This window comes from Magallana gigas, chromosome 3 (assembly GCF_963853765.1).
Source record: "Magallana gigas chromosome 3, xbMagGiga1.1, whole genome shotgun sequence".
Classification (NCBI taxonomy): domain Eukaryota; kingdom Metazoa; phylum Mollusca; class Bivalvia; order Ostreida; family Ostreidae; genus Magallana; species Magallana gigas.
The window spans coordinates 43,532,064-43,553,193 of record NC_088855.1 but is presented as its reverse complement, the minus strand read 5'-3'; the positions used below and the strand labels follow the sequence as shown (position 1 = coordinate 43,553,193).

General features: G+C 34.2%; 1 protein-coding gene, 1 long non-coding RNA gene and 1 other non-coding gene across 4 annotated transcripts in view; 2 read left to right on the top strand and 1 right to left on the bottom strand.

Annotated features, from left to right (window-relative positions):
* Positions 1 to 21,130, top strand: part of LOC105336028 (alanine--tRNA ligase, cytoplasmic) — a 609,144-nt gene that overhangs the window by 7,513 nt on the left and 580,501 nt on the right. The gene's annotated exons all lie outside the window — the stretch shown is intronic.
* LOC117682929 (uncharacterized) lies at positions 1,701 to 21,123 on the bottom strand. 2 transcript variants are annotated; one of them, XR_010712234.1, is made up of 6 exons: positions 20,970 to 21,123; positions 12,044 to 12,297; positions 11,815 to 11,953; positions 11,532 to 11,697; positions 9,949 to 10,013; positions 1,701 to 2,722 (listed from the first exon to the last, which is right to left on the bottom strand). It is a non-coding gene; the product is annotated as an uncharacterized lncRNA (long non-coding RNA). The 2 variants fall into 2 exon arrangements; XR_010712235.1 differs by lacking the exon at positions 20,970 to 21,123 and adding an exon at positions 20,690 to 20,943.
* Positions 16,957 to 17,031, top strand: Trnas-aga (transfer RNA serine (anticodon AGA)). The gene has a single exon. It is a non-coding gene; the product is annotated as a tRNA-Ser (tRNA).

Here is a 21,130-nt window from a genome sequence, read left to right as displayed (position 1 = left end):
CGATTTTAGCCAGCGTCGTAACATAATGACTACCGACCAGTGCACAACCGATAATTACTGTTCACTGTGAACAGTTCTTACCAAAGCTGGACAAATTCTAGGTAATGAAAATCGCTCAGAACTGGATTTAATGGTAATTTAATAAAAATTATTCAAATGATTTTTTTTTCATTCAAAGAATCCGCGTAAATTTTTACCCGCGGATTAAATTGATATTGTGATTCCGCGGAATTATGACCCCGTGGAAAAAAATACTTCTACAGTATTTAAGATTATCCTATTAAGATATGGCAAATTTATGAGCTATGGTGAGATCTTATGAAAAATATTTGGTCTTTTAAGATAGATTTTAGTCAAAAGTCGGTTATATGTTAAACGAGCCCAGGGTTTATATGGCAGAGTAGGAAAAAGTAAGATTGGTCGTGCTCTTGTGGGGGAGGGGGCATTTCCTTTGGTCCAGGTTGTGCATTAGGACAGATGTTATTTTCCCGTTCTGACGGAAAAGTCCTGGGGATGTATTCACAAAAACCATACGCCAGCCATTGTAAAACGCAGACAACGAGTTTGCGCTGTGTGACGTAGTGACGTCATGATTATGATGTCATTTTTAACGTTGTGACGTTATCAGCAGTATTTCACTAAATACATAGATCATACGATGTATATTGATACAAATTTTAAAAAATCAATAATGAAAAACAGAACCTGAATGTATTTAATGTTTATTTTTATTTTAATGTATATTTTTTCAAATTGCCATAGGCCCAAATAGGCCCTGTGGCACTTAACGTAGATATTCAAATAGTCCCTGTGGCACAGAAATGGTTAAGGGAATTTGTTTCATAAAAGTAACCGAAGAATTACTAACGACTTGTCTCCTAATGGCAACAGTGCATAGTATGGGGCATTCCTGAAAAGGTGGCAGATTTTTTTACTACATGTAATGCATTGAACAGAGCAGCCAGTGATGCACTGAAGAAATTTACTTTGTAAACCCCTTGAAATAAAAAGATATAGATACTGTGCTTATGAATCACAGACTTATGTAATTTAAGTCAGAAGCAGCATGCAAAGCATGCTTTGAAATGATCATATACTAGTATATGTTAATGCATCTCAGGAAGAAGTTTGGTCTGTGTACCCCTTTTGATAAGATGAACATAGATCAAAACATTGTCCTTAACCGGTGTCAAAGATAAAAAAAAAATGTCTTCAAATACATTGTTTTCTAAGTTTGGTTTCTATAATTATCTTCAAAGAGAATATGGTAACAGACCAGAAAACCTCTTCACTAAAATCATTGACGACTAAAGTGTCAAATGCCATTGGTTTGAAACTACTTGTAAAAATTAAGGTGTGAACAACTTATCTCGGTTATAGCTTAGGCCACATCAAAATGTCCTATACGCTTTTCCTTGTGACTTTGTATTAGGGTAATACCACAAATCATTATTTTCCTTGTCACCTTGTCCATGTACTACCACGTCTAGGTCATGACGAATCCCTACATGACCATGACCATCTCTGTGTCAAATAAAGGCAGCAGCAAATGCATAACCCCCACCAAAAATATTGCTATGGCATAGCAATCCATCCTCAACACTTGTAATGTAGACACAGATTAACAGACAGACAAGGTAAATCCTTTATACCATGATACCTTTATTTGCAGAGGTAAAACAATATTAATAAGGGAACACTTTTGTCAGTTAAAGATTATATATTCTATTTCTCAAAGTTAGAAAAATGTGTCATGCATGATTTCAAACACAAGACATGTATATATATGTGAACATTCTTGATAGCTGTAATAGTAGTAGCATTTGAAAATTGTTCACAGAGAGACAAACAGAAAGCTACTCAAACAGATCATCGCATACACTCTTCTGGTCTATGGCCAGCAGAGCTAAAACCCACAGGTGTCATGAGAAATTTAACGTCACAGATGTCCTCTGCAAACATAAGGGGAAATATACACTACATGTAAATATTAGATATTAATATGATTGTCCTTTTTTAAAAACGTTAAGTATTCTAAATTACATTGTAATATACTTTTAAAATATATGCAATACATATTTCAATCATGTTCACTTGACCTTAAACATAAAAGTAACACATAAGAAATTACAACATCTTATTGCTGATATTAAGATTTTAAAACGAATAAAAACTAAACCATGAGGTTACACCACAGGTACACATGTTGCAGATGGGAAGCAGAGAGAGTAATACAGATATAACATATACACATTCAATCTTCAATCTAAAACATGAAGCATACAGACGACTCTTGTTTATAAATAAGTCCAGGGTATTTCATGAGGAGATTATCTTCCAATTACTGTTGAAATTTAAAGGGTTTATTACAGAATCATTTGTTACTGCAAGACCAAACGTCCTAAATTTGCATCCTCATCTTCCGCCATTAAGTTTAACGGGGGCTCATTGGAATCAGCTTTCGTATCTGCTGATTAAGTCTCAGCATATGTTGCATTTTACTCTTTTTCTGATGAATACTTCTATCAGCAAGAAATTTGCAATTGTTTTTTACTTTCAGTGCTTCTGCCTCTCTTGGTACACTTTAATCTTTAAAGTCCATATAAAATTCAAATGTCCTATTCCATTGTCCATTTTTTCTTTGATGGTAATGTGGTGCATGATGGTTTATCCACTGATTCTATACCACTTGGGACATAATCCTTGTGTTCTTCAATAGAATCTGTGAATCAAATATAAGAAAGGTTCAGTGAATTAAATTCTACAATTGTACATGTAAGTTAAAATAATAGTGTACGCAACACATTTTCATAACATGCTAGTGCTTGGTATTCAATTTGTATACACACTATGCTGCAGTAAATTGTGACCACATCTTTCAAGTAATAATGCTTTAATGTTTAAAAACTAAAAAATTATCTGCGATTACATATCAATGTATATATTTAAGAAATAAACAACGTTATTTAGTGAACATGGCGTTATGAATAGTAATTGCTCTGTTGGCATATTTTCCATGATGCGCTAGCTAACTCAAAGTCACAAGAAAAATGTTTGAGCAAACATTCTATGAGAGTGACCCACATCCCATGAACAGACAAAAACATTTATTTATATGACAGCACTCCAAAAGCAATGAGCATTCACATATATATCTTTGAATTTACAAATGTCTGAACTCAATATGTATGAATGCATATACACAATTGACTAAACTTGAAGACACAAAAAACACATAAACAAATAACATGAAAAATGTTTAAACAAACAATATATGATAGTGACCCACAATCCATGAACACTGATACAAACATATATATATGGTACCCGCATCAATATTTTTTACAATCTTATACTATCATATCATTTATCAGACCTATTGATCAAGCATACAGATCTATCATCATGCACAAATCCAGTAGTACCGAGTGTTAATCCTAGAAAGTTTATCATTTAACTTCACGGTTTTTCTGTGTATCCTATTATGTTAATCATATCGTTCCTTTCCATAAGCAAGTCATTTTATTTGGAAGTTACATGTTGTTCAATACGCCGTTAAAGCAAATATTTATTGATCAGTAAACTCAAAAACATAAAAACTCATGAACAATCAACTGAAAAATGTTAAAATAAGAAATCTACAACAATGACCCACAATCCATGAACAGATCGACGCCAACATGTAACATATTTAAACAATAAAATGCTTTCTATAGTGATTCATTCGGGATATGAAGGTAGTGACATTGCAGGAAAAATACATAACCTGCTAAATAACCAGTGTTAGCGGGTTATGTAAATTTTTCCTGCAATGATCGCTACCTTCATAACCTGCATGAATCATCAAAGAAAGCATTTTATTGTTTATATTAACATCGTTCTTTAACTAATTAATAAATTGATTATGAAAAGTTAGTAAAATTTACTAAATAACTGTTAACGTACACATGTACGTTAGCTAAAAGAAACAGCCAAATCGTCTCCTGTGAGACTTTCAGTCTGACATCATCATGATTATTTCATGCAGTCCGTGATTTTACTTAGGTCGCTGTAGGTTCAGATCAATCGATTAACAGGGCGTGTTAATTTCAGTCCTGTCACTTTCAGCCGCTGTAGATTTCGACCAATAGTTAAATGGGGCATGTAGATTTCAGTCTGGCTGTTTCTATAGAGCTATGAATTAACTATAACCTTTCGTAAGAAATTGAGGAAATTATACTTAAAGTTTGTAGATGTAAATATACGACAATGACCCACAATCCATGAACAGATACAAACATGTATATACATGACAATGACCCACAATCCATGAACAGACACAAACATGTATATACAGTTCAATAATTCATCAAACAAATTAGATACAATTTTCTCCAGCATTCTATCATACTAATATCAAAATGCTTGAGACCAAAATTAAATAAGAAATTACTTTGCTATGTAAACAAATCTTTTGTTTTAATTTTGAATGTTGAAGCAAAAATTCCAGTTATAGACCTAAAATGAATGTATTAAATGTTAGGAACTGTTTTTTTATTCTTAAAATGAATAAAATGATAGACAAATCAGCTTGAAAAAGACTTGTATATTGAACCTATGTAAATAAAAAAATAGGGCACAATCCTGGTTTACATGACAAAGAATTGTGAGCTCTGTATCTTGCTTGTAACTCAATGACTGACTCTCAAATTTCATTTGATCATTAGAAATATATCCTAAAGCATTGTAAATAATGAAAACAGAAAAACAAAATTTGACCAAAATCATGACAGTGCCCCTTTAAAATATTTGCATATATACAAATGTATAAACTCAAAGACACAAAAAAGTCATGAACAAACTACCTGGTACAGGAGAAATAATACAAAAATTAACCTACGATAGTGACCCACAATCCATGAACAGACACAAGCATGTATATATATGACAGTGATACACAATCCATGAACAGACACAAACATGTATTAGTATAGCAACCTTAGAACTATAAGCATTCACATATATATACATATACATGCAAACACAAATAAAACTCAAAGAAATGGAACACCTCAACTGCCTTATGTAGATAATGCCCATAATATGCTGATAGTTCAACATTTCATGCTGATCATCAATCAACATTACATGCTGATACATCAAGTGAACTTTACATGCTGATACTTCTTCATTATATGATAATTTATCAATTATCATTACATGCTGATAGTATAACATTACATGCTGATAATTTTTTATTATATGATTATACCTATTCACTATATGCTTTCACTAATACATGCTGATATTTCATAAAATGATGGTATTACAGTATGCGGTGATTCTAAATTCGCTATAAGCAGCAGGATCGTGATTCGATAAAACTCAGGGATATTACTAAGGAGAGAATAGACTAAATTCAAGCTACATTGTACCCAACAATTTAAACAAGCTTCTTTTATGCTTATTTCCTTATATAAATATGGACACCCCATTGGTTATTATCAAAACTTATATTCCCAATACTAGGGCTTGTGCCATTCAGCTGGAACTGGATGCTGGAGGGAATGGGGGCACCATCACTTTTGATTACATTTGTTGGAACTTGCGCCGAAATCTCTGTGTGTCAAACAACTCCATAGTCCCCTTATTGTAACTCGTCTTTGTTTAGGCGCCTTCAAATTGGATGCCAATTTTATGAGTACGTTTTATGTTGTAGGTTGATTGTTTTAATTCTGCAGGCAGGCGCCCTCAAATTTATTTTACCCCCTTTGGATTGGGCATTCTACGCCATTAAATAGCAATTTTACTTTCTGTCTTAAGGAAATCAGAGCATGAGCAATCATCCATTAGATCCCAGCGCTTTGCACAAACTATCTTTTATTTAAGGGGGGGGGGGGGGGGTGGTGGTGGTGGTGGCAGACAAGTCAACAAGTAAATATAAAATAGGGAATGGGGGGATCCCGTATTTTACAATATTTCATCTATTGATCTACATATGATCGAATTTCCATTTTCATAAAATTATTGTAAAACTACATACAAAGGATAGAGCATTGCGTCCTCCAGATTGGAATATCTTACATGAAGTCAGATGCTAGGGACTACGTGCGCTGTTGAAACTGATTTTAGCAGTAACTGTACTGTTGAAAAAAATTAGTGCTTACATTGTCCACTCCTTTACGTGGATCTCCAGGGAAAGCCCACCCATAAATCTGATGTAACCTGAATGACAGAAGTCTTTGATTAGGTGCTATGAATATTTTTAGCGGTCCACTTTGACCAAGCGCCATAAACTTGGGTTCACTTCAGAATGCACATTTTTGGACAAAAAATCCCCTGGGGTACCTCGAACCCCCTGATTTGTATGCACTGATGGGGAGCGCCAATGGTTTTTCCAAGCAGGCTTTCTTTAAATATAAAATGACTCTGTTAAAGGACAACACATAATCAAGTGGTATTATTTGTTGAGTATCTTGATCTATTAAACTAGTCTCAGTGGACCTTAGTAATATCTGATCAATCTCCGAAACAGAGAAAAAGCCCAGTGTTAAAAACTTGTCAGGCATCAATGAGTTCTGAATTTTAGTGTATTTCAATCTCAAGATGACCCTTCCCTATTTTTAGAATCACCGCAGAGTGAAGTACCATCACATAATAAAGAAGTATCAGCATGTAACAAAGAACTATCATCATATAAAGACAAAGTATCAGCTTGTAATGTTAAAGTTTCAGCATGTGATGTTGAAGTATCATCATGTAAATTAATGTTGAAGTATCATCATCATCCACATAAGGTAGTTGAGGCGTTATGTACAAAGACACTAAAACCTCATGAACAATCAATCTGTTAGAATGACCCACATCCCATGAACAGACAAAAGCATGTATATATGACAGCAACCCAAAAATCATTAGCATTCACATATATATTTGCACTTACACAAATTTCTAAAGTCAAAGACACAAAATAGGCGTGAACAAACTACAGGAAAAATGTTAGAACAACCAATCCATGACAGTGATCCACATCCCATGAACAGACACAAACATGTAGATATGAGAGCAACCCAAAAACCATGAGCATTCACATATATATCTTTGACTAAATATGTATGCATGCATATGCACAAATGTCTAAACTCAAAGACACAAAAACCCATGAACAATCCACAGAAAAAATTGCAGAACAAAAACTCTATGACAGTGACCCACAATCCATGAACAGACACAAACGTATATATATACGAGGGTTGTCCAAAAAGTTCGTGGACACATGTAATTTTATTCAAAATAGAAGCACCATTTTCAGGAAAGTATTATAATATTGTAATAAAGAGCATAATAATGTATATTTTTGTAATGGAGTTATGAATGTATATACATTGCCTATACAGGCCGCACAGCCCAGTATGACGTTAAATTATAATGACGTAGTACTGGGTTTATTGAGAGTAATATGCCGCATTCACAATTTGGTCAGAAGGTACAATCGCATATTCCATCAACATATCACTTGTGCCACTTGTGGATAAGTTTCCTTAATCGTTTCATTCATTTCAGTTTTTTACTTCAGTTGACACAATTTTTTTATTGCCAGCGGTCAGATGAAATTGCTTTTTCATGCGTTTTTAAAGACATATTCTTGCCGTAATATCTTTTAAATGTCCTCTGCTGGTTTGAAAATATTTTTAAATGATGTATGAAAATAATGTACACAATACAGACTACATCACAATAGAAGATTATGAAAACAGTAAATATACATATCTAAAAACTCAATTACAAAGTTTGGACAATTTTTGCGCTGGGACGTGCATACTTTCTGCGAGCCTTTGATACATTAAAATTTTACTTTATTTCTATAGAAAACAATAAAGACCACTTTGGTTTGATCTGAAATTTTATGACAAAGATTTAGATATATAATATGAATAAATTAACCCATTTAAAATGATAAAAATGCTATTGTCCACGAACATATTTGGACAACCCTGGTATATATAGTATATATATATGACAATGACCTACAATCCATGAACAGACACAAACATGTATGTGTGACAATGACCTGCATTTAATCCATGAACAGACACATATATGAAAATGACCCAAAATCCATGAACAGACACAAACATGTATATATGACAATGACCCCCATTTAATCCACGAACAGACACAAACATATACCGGTATATATATATATTTATATATATATATGACAATGACCCACAATCCATGAACAGACACAAACATATACCGTATTTCACGGAATTTAGGTCGATACGGTTTATTGGGCGAAGGAGGCCGTTTTTAGCCATAAAATAAAAAAAAGTATAAATAGGTCGACTTCGAAGAATTGGTCGAAAAATTACCGCTAGTTCTAATGAATAAATGGTTTAAACCAATAACGTTATCATATAGTAGCCTTTAATCTTATTTCACAGTTTTAAACAAAAGGGAAATAAAATGTATTTCTTGAAAACATCGTAAGAAAATGTCTGAAATTGCGTCAAAATTTTCAAACCAAATAATTCAGTACGGCCGGTTTTAATTTAAGATCGTTTTTTATTACTTCCCTGCCATGTGTACAAACTGGTGTTAACCGGGGGATAGTTACCTAGCCTGGAGGCATGACTATAGTTACCTAGCCTGGAGGCATGACTACGGTAGCACATGCCACCCTGTGTCTCTATGTGACTTTTTACTGTGTATATACACACGAGTCAACCTCTGATCTTATTGAAGCCTGCAGGCATGAGTAGCACGTGCCGAGAGTTCAACTGTGTATAAATAAAGTCAGCACCCAGACTGATTTCAGAGACACCTGGCTAAAATTTCATCGAAAGTTTTATGTTGAATATACAGAAAAAGACTTGTTCATGTATTCTATTATGAAAACAAATTGTTTTTTTTTTATTTCTACCCGACAATATTTCCCCCCGTAATTACCCTTTGTACGGTTCTCATTTTACTTTTACCGCGCGAAATCGATTTCCTGTTTATCGTAAGCACACGATCAAAATGCATGACAGCATTTAATGATTCAGTCAGTGATCTAAGTAAGAAATGTAAGAAGAAATAAATCTATTTACATTTAATTTTGTTTAATTGATAAATTACTACAATATATTGATTAAAATCCATACGATTTTTACACAGAAATTCAAGCAGTATTACAGTAAACACTCATGATTTTATTGGAGGGTTGCATAAATTTTTGCAAAATTCCAACCAAAAAAAAAAACATAAATTGGGCGAAGCGATGAATAGGGCGAGGTCCACATGTCAGGGGGAAAAAGTATCGACCTAAATTCCGTGAAATACGGTATATATATGACAATGACCCACGTTTAATCTATGAACAAACACAAATACATATATTTGACAGTGACCCAAAAACCATGAGCAATCACACAGTTATATGTTTGCATATACACAATGTCACAAAGACACAAAAAAAATCATGAACAATCTACAGGGAAAATGTCAGAACAAACAATTCCATTTCAGAGAAAAAGCTGTCATTGTCAAAGTTAAGGATAAAGGCTGATAAAAAAGTGGTGACAAAATATAACTAAAACAATAACGAAATTAAGAATCCTCGACACCCTGTGACTTCTACTTTTAAGACAATACGTCACATCATGGCAATTTCAACGCGATGTGAAACAGTTTATATCGCCAATAACTGGTGTTTTAAATATCTCTGTGCAGCTATGGGTTTACCCTCAGTCTACCAACCCACAGGTTCTGAGTGTGAATACTGGAGGAGCATTTATTTTAATGAAGAGAAATGAAATTTAAAGTCCCCCATTAAAAAACTGATTATAAGGGGGTGGGGGGGGGGGTAATTTTTAAGTCAAAACACATGGTAAAAATCAATATCTTTAATTAAGAAAATGGGCTTGTATGCAGAACTTTTAACAGGTGTTGAGGACCCTCAAATAATGTACCTGCATGTATTACCTTCACTGATAGTTCCTTCCAGACAATGCTGATGCTACTACCATTACAAGCTTCTATCTCATATTCTGAAAAGAAATAAAATGATTTGGTGATTAATTAGTACTCGGATGGCATCCTTTAAGGAGGCTGGGTGGTTAATAAATTAACCATCAGATCTTCTTTAATTTTTTTGATATGATTTGTCTAGCTATAAACTATCATTTACAAAAGAAAAAAATCTAAATATTTTAGCTTTAAAATCTTATTAATTTTCTCTATCTTTATACATAGGTCTTCTTAGGCCAAAATAAAAAGATTGTATGTTTGCCCAAACGCGACCGACCCGAAAAAAACCCGCCGACTCAAATTCTTTTTTTGCCGTTTTTTGGAAGAATTTTTTTTTTCGGATATTTTTCGTGTCCGCTCACAGGGGCTCGTCACGAAGTTTTTTTTTCTCAACCTTTTATATCTACCACCTCTATACAATAAAATACACAAGGGAGAAAACAAACTCGAAAAAATCGCTACCTCCCGATTTCGGTCGACTCGTATTAATTCTTCTCGGACGTTAAACCCTGCACTCTAGGTATCATTAGATCGGGAAAGGACCATAGTTTTTAGGAATACCAGCAACATTTAAACATCGGCAACAATTTTAGAAGTTGTCACGCATTTTCTTCCAGTTTACTCTCCGGTGACACTCAGATGTTGCGCACCAAATTTATTCATGCGCTCTCATTGGTTAATTTTGTTGATCAAGATAAATCGTACGTTGACTCGTATTTTAGAGGGATATTCAAACGATGAGTGAAGAAGTTCTTTTTACGTGGTGAGTATATGTATTAATTTTCATATTTATATAGAAATAGTTAAACCATACCTCGGAAATTCGGTAGGACGTGACTATGTATTTCTTGCATCAAAGCAAGTTTGAATATCGTTTGAAAATCCCTCTAAAATACAAGTCCGCGTACGAGTTATCTTGAGCAATATTGAATTGACCAATGAGAGCGCGACATCTGATCGAAGAAAGTGTCACCGGAGAGTAAACTGGAAGAAAATGCGTGACAACTTCTAAAATTGTTGCCGATGTTTAAATTTTGCTGGTATTCCTAAAAACTATGGTCCTTTCCCGATCTAATGATACCTAAAGTGCAGGGTTTAACGTCCGAGAAGAATTAACACGAGGCGACCGAAATCGGGAGGGAGCGATTTTTGATTTTGAGTTTTGATTCCTCCCTTGTGTATTTTGGTATGATGGTGAAAAAGATATACTCAGTGTTTCAATATCTTCATGCAAATTCTGAAAAAATAAAAGAATTTGCCTACCTACCTACCCACACCCAGTCATCATGGGTCGGGTTTGGACAAACTGAAATATTTTTAATTGTGGCCTTATTAAGGAGATAAAAATAGTCCAAAAATTGTTGCGCCAATCGAGTGCTCTTAAAAAGATCCTAGCACTAAACTATGCGGTATATGCAAAACTGCCGCTTCCAAAATGCTCCCTATAGTATACAAAGAACAATGATATTCTAGTGAAGTCCTGCCTTGACAAAAATTCCCTATCATTCAGAATACATGTATTTGTGTAATAAAAATACCTATGCAAGGCTGTTGAACATATTCTGCAACATGGTCCTTTATGACCTGTTGAATCTGTTGAACAAGTATATACGGTAATTATGTGCTGCAACAGATCTTCACTGTTCTGCAGAATCTGTGGAACATCTGGGTGTGCTTCAACAGGATTTGCCTTCAAATTCCTCCCTAGAGTACAGGCAAAGAATAATTGTCAATGAAATTTTAGTTACTTAGTTACTACAGGTCTACTGTAGTTACTGAAATGTTCCCCTATATTTCAGAAAGAGTAACTTAAGGTAATACCTGTAGTAAAATGCCAAAGCTGTTGAACATGTGAAGTTACATGGTCCTGAGTAGACTGTAGTATCAGTTAAGAGCCCATCTTAACTAGTTAGTGGAACATCTACATGAGTTACCATTGTGTCCCTCTCTAGAATGCTCTCTGTTATAAATTTGAAAAAGATTTCATTGTAATTAGAGTTAAGCTTGTAAATCATGTGTTGAAAAAAGTAATGTAGTTAATGAAAAATACCTGTTCATGTCTGACATCTGATGAATCAGTGCAGTGTTCAGAAGAATCTATGGAACGTGCATCACAGTGCTGCAACAGAGTCCAAAGTCATATCTAATCTCCTACTGTCTATCAATATTCCTCCATGCAAAGAGTCAAAGCTTCCATGGGTAGTTGTTCAACATTAATTTCATAACAGCATTATTTTTGGGCTTGTCTGAGGTTGCATCATTAATGTGCTTTCCAAGCTTTTGGAAGATTCATACTTATCAATGCTGTAAAATAATAATGAAAACAATACTTAGATAAAAAGTCTAATGTTACATATAAACATAAGCATTCATATGATGAAATATTATGGTTATATGAACAATGCATGCGTTATGAAACAACAATACATATCACAATATAGTGGTAACGATATATGAATCACAATGTATTTTTAAAAAATACAAGGGCACCGCAAAGCAGAGCATCCCCTCGCAAAATGAAATATTTGGGGGGGGGGGGGATGCATTATTTAGAATATACATGTAATTAAAAATAACAAATAATATTTATCTTCATAAAACCTCTTTAGATAAAAATATTCCTTTCCCCATGCAAGCTCTTGGGGGGGGGGGGGGGGGGGGAGAGGAGGTAATAATTTTTTTTTCTTCATACAAATAAAAACCTGAAACACACTACTATACCAGCTGTATGTTTCTCACATGCTTCTCACATGCTATACAGTTTTTACAATACGTTCCTAGCATAGCACGGTTTGCTTTTTGTACGATATGATAAATGTTACTCGCACTGTGTGGTCTTTTTAGACGGTGGCTATAAATAGCCACGGTCTATTGCTACGGTCCTGACCGGAAGAGTATTTCTCACAGGGACCCTAGCGGATAACGAACGATAACTCTGTTAGGTACATGTATGCAGTGTTATACAGACAATGTTTTATCTACGTGTCGATTTCAGTATGAGAACTAATTTTAATCTTATCAGATATTTTAGCATTATAGCTGCTAATTATTTTGTACATACATTTAAATAATGTTTGAAATTGTGTTTTCCGTTACCCTGTCTGTTTACGCGGTATTAATAATTTAAGCACCAACTGCCAGTTTTGACGTTTAACTCTGTATCAGGACTGCATAAACTATATCACTGCGATAATTGGTCACAATTGGTCACAATAATTGCTTCTTGTTTTTTTAAATAATTGTCAGAAACACACTATTTAAATTGGTTTGCCATTTCATATTTCAGCAATTATACTTCATCGATAAATTCAGCCATTTTCAACGCATTAGTTTTAGTTGAGCAGTATATTTTTGTTGTTGTAGCTTATTCCAAAGAATTCACAACAGATACTGACAATGAATATTACATAAATTACATTTTATTGAACTTCAACCGTCAAGTGTGCATGTGTTTTCAAACACACAAAAACTTTAAATTTACGTAACATAAATGTGTTTAATTTTCGACTGACCTGTGATTTACAATGTACCTTATTTTGTACCTCACTCAGTCTGTAGAAACATTAATTTTATTACAGGTACCTCGATATTCATCAGACAATATTTACTGCAGATGTTGACGCTTTACTTGCTGCTGACTTTCTCTCAAATACGCTAATCGACGTCGGATTGTAAAATTCACGTGCAAATCGAATCGCCATTTTAAATGTATATAAACTACATTTTACGATGTTTCAAAGATTTTTAGTTCAGATTTTTTTTACATATGCGTCTTATGGATTTCACGGCGTGTCAGCTCGTGTATCTCTAATTTGCAGCAAACGCTAGCTTTTTGTGAGAAAAAACATGCGATATTCCAAATACATTTATGGTACATTGTGAACGGTAATGTAAGACATAATAATTTTGTTAACTAAACAGTTTCTGTCGAATTTGTTCACAATGAACTGAATAACGCAATTCGATGAGCGAAGTACAGATAGTGACTTTAATTCATATGCGCCCGTCCCCGCTAAATGTATTAGAGAATCTTTTCTTTGGTTTGGGGGCATTTTTTTCACTAACAGATAACATTATTTACATTTGTACGTAAACATCGCCCCGTTTGTTCTCAAATAATTTTTAACTCGCGAGTACAACTCTATAATGAACTTTCTTCGACATTTGTTTCCAAGTGTTAGCATCATTTTTTCAGCGACTCGCAATTGAAATACACACCGGTTAGAAAGTGTCATCACTTTACGCAATGCTACATCGGCCGTAGCGTATACATCCATGCTATATTTGCGATAAATAATGAAACATGAAGACAAAAAAAATGTGCTTCATAGATGACTGTAGAATTCTGCTGAGCTACAGAACTATAGCTTCCCGAAAATATTGCCGGGATTTGCGAACCCTAGATCTAATGTCCAGTACATGCAAAGAATAAAATTAAAGAGAATGGGTGAATAAGGCGTGTAAAATGCCCATATGAGGAATGACTAGATACGGCAAAATTAAAAATATTATTAAATCTGATACTTTTTAAAAAAAGATAATTAAAAACAATGTATATTTAACGTAACATCGGGTTGTAATCTTTAAATATTTTAAATACTTGCAAAATATTGATTTAAACTGGCGTATGAGTGTCAAAACCTCCTAATAGTGTAATTTTTATAACTTCAATGCATTTTCTTACATAGAGTGGGTCTGAGCTCAATATTTTTTTTTTACAGTCTAAATGTGGTTTATTGGATTTTAAACCGATTTTACTTAACAAAAATGTGGAGAGATGACTTACTACAGTTCAAAAATGTCATTTTGTAGCTCAACAATTGAACGTTTTAGAAATATAATACAAGTCCGTAAATTCGTGGTCATAGTCTCATATAGCATGTACACAACACACTTTGTTGTGAATGAAATGGCTCAGTGGTTAGAGCACCAGCCATAAGGAAACTTTATAGAACTTGGAGTTTTCGGTTGTGGGTTCGATACCACCAAAACTTAAAGATTTATTATTTTTTTCTTATCATTTTGAAATATTTCAAACTGAATATAGTTAGAAATTACCATTTTGTAAACTTGTATAATAACATATCAAATATATTTAATTGAAAAAATGCTTTTGAAATTGTATTCTACGACTAAACCAAATGGGCAGTTGCACCATCTTATTCCCCCATGTTCTTTATATACACAGCTGTACGGTCAGAAAAACGTGCGTTCAAGTTGAATTTTTTTTGTTTGGTGTTTTTAAAAACTTATTTTGTATAATTAATCAATATTTGTTGTAAGTTTACTAGAAAAGTTTAATGTAGCAAGTAACTTATGCGTGTTAAAGTGTACCGGGAAGCGATAAAATATAGCATGTGACTTTCCCGAATTCATTCAAATGATTTGAATAAATCTATTTCTAAATACAATAGAACAAATGTTTAAAACGTTGATAAATGAAACTGCCGCGACTGAACGTTGTATGATATTTTTAAAAATTTTCATTCACTTTCGTTGTGAGCAAATGGAAATAATCCACTAAAGTCGAAGATAAAATTATATTGATTTACTCTTCTGTTTCATGATGACGTGCATTCCAAAAGCAATACCAGTTTTATCAAACAGGTTCTTGTAAACCCATTCCGTTTTCTTTACACCTAAATGTATTAACTGACTATGAGGAAAAAATCAAATGTGATGGTCCACAAGACTGCAACTTTTTCCCCGTGAAGAAATTGAGGGAAAATACTGTCGAGAGGGACAATTAAAATACTATATGTATGCCCAAATAGTTAGTAAAAATAAGTATTTTATCATGCCAAAGCTTTATTTGTTCTCGTTACTTGAGAAATCTACAATATATTTAAAGCACAATAGTCCAATCCACACTTTTCAAAAGTTGTTCCCCTTTGCGGGGTCAACCCAAAGGTCAAAAGGGAAAAAACCAAAATTCCCCTTCTTCAAACAATCAAATATTTGGGCGAACTGTGAAGAAATCTCTTTGGATTTGATTTATTCATTTAATATGTGGTGGCAACCCACATATTTAATGAGTCATTCAAACGGGGTTTTAATGTCAACTGATATAGATACAAACATATTGATACAAAATACAAACTTCTATACGACAAAGACTACTGTGATAAATCTTTGGGTTTTCCCCAAAAGATGACGACCAAGAGACACAGCATTTGTAAAGTGTAGATTGAGATCACAGCTACGATTTCCACAGAATTATCCATGTAGGAAACTCACGACCAGTTGTGCGAGTAAGCGTTAAGTATTAGTGCATGTATGCGATACTGGCCGCGGTTTTCGACAAAAATAATTATCATACATCACTCATTGTTACATGTAATATGCCACTTTCAAACGACACCACCGTCTAACAGTACTTTCAGTACTTTGATTTCACATGATATGATATCATAATGCTTCCTGTATGAAAAAGTGTATAGAAAAAGTGTTATTCATGTATCTAGCTGCAATAATGTAGCCCTCTCCGATTTTTATATCTGATGTTTACTGAAGAGGGCTACAATTCCACAGGATCTCCGTAATGGTGCTAAATTAATCTTTTAATGCAACTGACTTCGGTCTAAAAATTTCGATTTTATATTTGATTTCCTTTAGATAAAATGATTTTTTAATTCAGGTTGAACAAACTAACCGTATATATATATCAAAACCAGATAAAACACATAAGCATGTTTACCAGTCGTCTTTTTCAGCAGCCATGACAGTTCTAGCGTGATTGTATGGGATCTACGCTTGGAGTTTTGATGGGCTTGATAACGTGAATGACAGAGTAAATAATCGATCTTTCCTCGTTCTATCACTAAAATAATGTTTCAGGAAATGGTATATAATGGAAAATTCATATTTACCGCGTTAATTATGTTTAAAATAGGGGAATTCCTATATTCAGGTAAAGATACGCTCCTGAATTCTCTGTGACGGTCAGACCGGTTCGAATACCGGCGCCAGATAGCTCAGTTGGTAGAGCACCTGACTAGAGATTCAGGGGGCCCGGGTTCGAATCCCGGTCTGGTCCGTCATTATTTCTCCCATCCCGTTACATTTGGTGCCGTGACCAACCCCTGGAACTGACAGGTGAACTCCTGCCAGGGGAAGAGCCTGGGGTGATCTTCGGGGACGAAGATCATTTAAGGGGGGAGGAATGTGACGGTCAGACCGGTTTGAATACCGGCGCCAGATAGCTCAGTTGGTAGAGCACCTGACTAGAGATTCAGGGGGCCCGTGTTCGAATCCCGGTCTGGTCCGTCATTATTTCTCCCATCCCGTTACATCTCATTGGCTGTCCCAAAATAAAACTGGTCAAGGCCAGTAAACATGGCGGACAAATTCAACTTGTGTTGTTGACATACACGAAAAATAACCGATATATGGACTATACTTGATATTTTTGGATTAATTTATGCCATAGACATAGATCTACAATGTTTGAGTTCTGGTAAGAAATGCAAATGTTATTTCCATTTATGTACGATTTGAGACGAAATTGTTGCGGGAGTGAATCACTCCCGCACTTGCACCATTACGGAGATCCTTTTGAGTTGTAGCCCTCTCCAAAAAAAAAAAATCGGGAGAGGGCTACATTATTGCAGCTAACATGTATCATACAGGAAGCATATCATATCATGTAAAAAAAAAATGATCATACAGTGCTAGTAACATATTGATCATATAGTTCATTTCCAATAATTGTGAATTTGATTTCTCACAATTAATGTTTATTTTCTTTTTTTTAAAACATCTACATATTAACATGAATTTCATTAGTTAAGATTATTACAAGTTTAGATAGAAAAAAAATCATCATTCAAAATTCAATATATGGAATGTTTAAAACAATGGCCTTTTATAGACAAAAATTCGCCCATTAAAAGTACCGTATTTTTCGGAAATCAGGTCGATACTTTTTTTTCCTGGCACGTGGACCTCGCCCTATTCATCGCTTCGCCTAATTTATGTTTTTTTTTAAATTTGATATGAAATTTTGCACAAATTTATGCAAATCTCCAATAAAATCATGAGTGTTTACTATAATACTGCTTGAATTTTTGTGTACAAATCATATGGATTTTTATCAATATACTGTAGTAATTTATCATAAACAAATTAAATGTGAATAGATTTATTTCTTCTAACATTTCTTACTTCGATCGCTAAGACTGAATCATCTTTCTATCATTATTACATGCTGTCATGCATTTTGATCGTGTGCTTACGATAAACAAGAAATCGATTTCGCATGGTTAAAGTAAAATGAGAACCGTACAAAGGGTACAGACTACTACACTACACACTCCCTGCACGCTCGCTAAACCGTTCACACGAAACGCTGAACGGTTTACACGAAACGCTGCACGCTTTGCCCGAAACACTAAACGCTTTGCACGAAACGCTGAACGGTTTACACGAAACGATTCTCGCACGAAACGATTTGCTCGCTTTTCACACGCTTTTATCCTGATCGATTCGGGTCCTCTCGGATTTTTACCCTGACTCTGTTAGTAAGAATTAATTTTAAGAAAAGCCGAAATAATAGAAATACTGATATTAGAAACATTTATGTACATAAGTATTGAATTGATCAATTAAAATCAATTATAAACATATTTATTGCTTAAAAGAAATATCCATGATTCTTGTTAGTCCTGTAAATAATAAAAATTCCAGAGAAAATATTCAATACCAAAAATAAAATCCGTATGATTACAAACTGAAATCGGTTTTTCAGTATTCGGCGGGATTTGTTTTTTCTTCTCACATTAATATTTTTAATGGTTTCAGAGAATACGATGTAAAAATACTAACTGTTAATAAACCTGTAATTATTTACATTGATAATTTTGAAAGTTATGTAAAATAAAATTAGTCACATAAGTTAGAAAAATGCTATAAAACAACCAATTAATTTTTTTTTATGTCAAATCAATCGCGTAAATAAATGTTCTTTACATAATATCACAGAGAAAATCAATGGATGAAACAATAAAGAAAGTTGTCATTACTATTTCGGATTTCGGAAAGAACAAAAAATGATTTAGATTTTTGTCTCAATATTCGTATACATAACCGGCGCCCCGCATAAGGGCGTACAATATATCTATCATACATGTAATTTATTTGAATTAAGTACCATGCATATAGATTCCCATAATAATCAATTGCATGTGTACATTTTAGGAAAATTGCAGTGTGTTAATTATCTGTTGTTTTACGTTATCAGAGCTTCAATAATTAAAATAATAATTTGTAGAAATATTTTTAATCGGGATTCAGAAGAATTTACTTCCCGCAATTCATAGAAATGAACAGTATATTTTCTTTCTATGTTTACATTTAATTTTGTTCAAATTAATGTTAAATAATCTATCATTGAAATTGTGTGCATCATCAAATACTGATTCCGACTACCTTGAAGTCATTAAATTTCTATTGGCTATTGACAAAAAAAGAGAGACGCGTGACCACCCAATGAAAACGAATACACAGAGTTTGATTGACAGGTTCAGCCAGGTGCAGGTCTTACCCGATGTCCGAGGTTATGTGTACTGGTTGTACACAGCCGAATAGTCTCAGTAACTAGTCTTCTTTCAATACGCGAACTTTTCTTTTGTTTGTTAAAATTTAGTTCAATTTATAAGTGTATCATTTCTTATAGATTTTTTCCACAAGATTATCTCAAAGGAGTTTTGCCAATCACAAACAGTTAAAAGTAATGTTTAACACGAGCGCTATTTTGAAACAATTAAATTGTCAGAGAGTTCCGAATGAAATCTGATGAAGATTCACACGCTTTGCCCAAAACGCTGCACGCTTTGCCCGAAACGCTAAACGGTTTACACGAAACGCTTCACGATTCACACGAAACGCTAAACGGTTTACACGAAACGCTAAACGGTTTACACGAAACGTTTCTCGCACGAAAGTTGCACGCTTTTTTGGTGTAGTAGTACGTTTCAGGGTCTGTAATTAAAGGAGGAAAAAATATCGCCGGGTAGATATAAAAAGCTGATTTCTTTTTATAATAGAACACATCTACAAGTTTTTTTCTGGAGATTCAAAATAAAACTCTCAATGAAATCTAAACCAGGTGTCTCTGAAATAAGTCTGGGTTGGGCCTACTTTGTTTATACACAGTTGAACTCTCGGCACGTGCTACTCATGCCCGCAGTCTTCGAGAGGTTGACTCATTATATACACAATATAAAAGTCACACAGAGGTGTGAACAATTATCATGATTAAGCACATATATAAATTATTATTGTTTAAGCAATACGGTAGGATATATCCAAATCTTAAGGAATACATGTAATTACACTGACGATAGATGGACCGTAACATTAGCGGGTGAAATGAAATCTCCGGTGAACTATTTCATATACAGTATTATATACTACTTTAGACTCGATCAACAACAAAGACACAGGGTTGCATGTGCTACCGTATATATGCCTCCAGGCTAGGTTACTATCCCCCTGTGAACACCAGTTTGTATACATGGCAGGGAAGTGATAAGCAAACGATCTTTAATCAATCCGGTCGTACAAATTAGTGCATAACAAATATAATTTAAGGAAGAAATGTTCAACAAGTCCCGGGGTTGAGTATTGGGGGACTCTCTACTTGCACCTGTAAACAATACATTTTTACGTATGCAAACGAACAAAAAAGTATTCTAACCGCTCAAGACAAGTTTTCTGAACTCGCAGACTTGTTCCCCATGTACTGTACAGCTGAAGAATGACACTTGCATTCCGAATCGGTGCATGGCAGCCATTTGACATTTCAGCATTACGAATCGGTGCATGGTCAAAAGGCAGCCGTTTGACGTTTCAGCCTAAGAGCGTCCGCCATTTTTTCTTAATTGTACTTTTAGTTCGATAATCTTTGCTTCCTCGTCATATTTTTATAAATATGACCTACTAATTACTGCTAATAAGAAAATATATTCAGTACTTACCCAAGTTACTGCTGTACTCCGCCATTGATATCCAACAATGCATTGCGTGCATCACAAAACCGTTTTGTGGGACACCCCGCTGGATGTTTATAGATAGACAAAATGTTCAAAACAAGTAGCTTTGACGCGATGTTCTAAAAATAGATTTTGAGTTCTGGGAC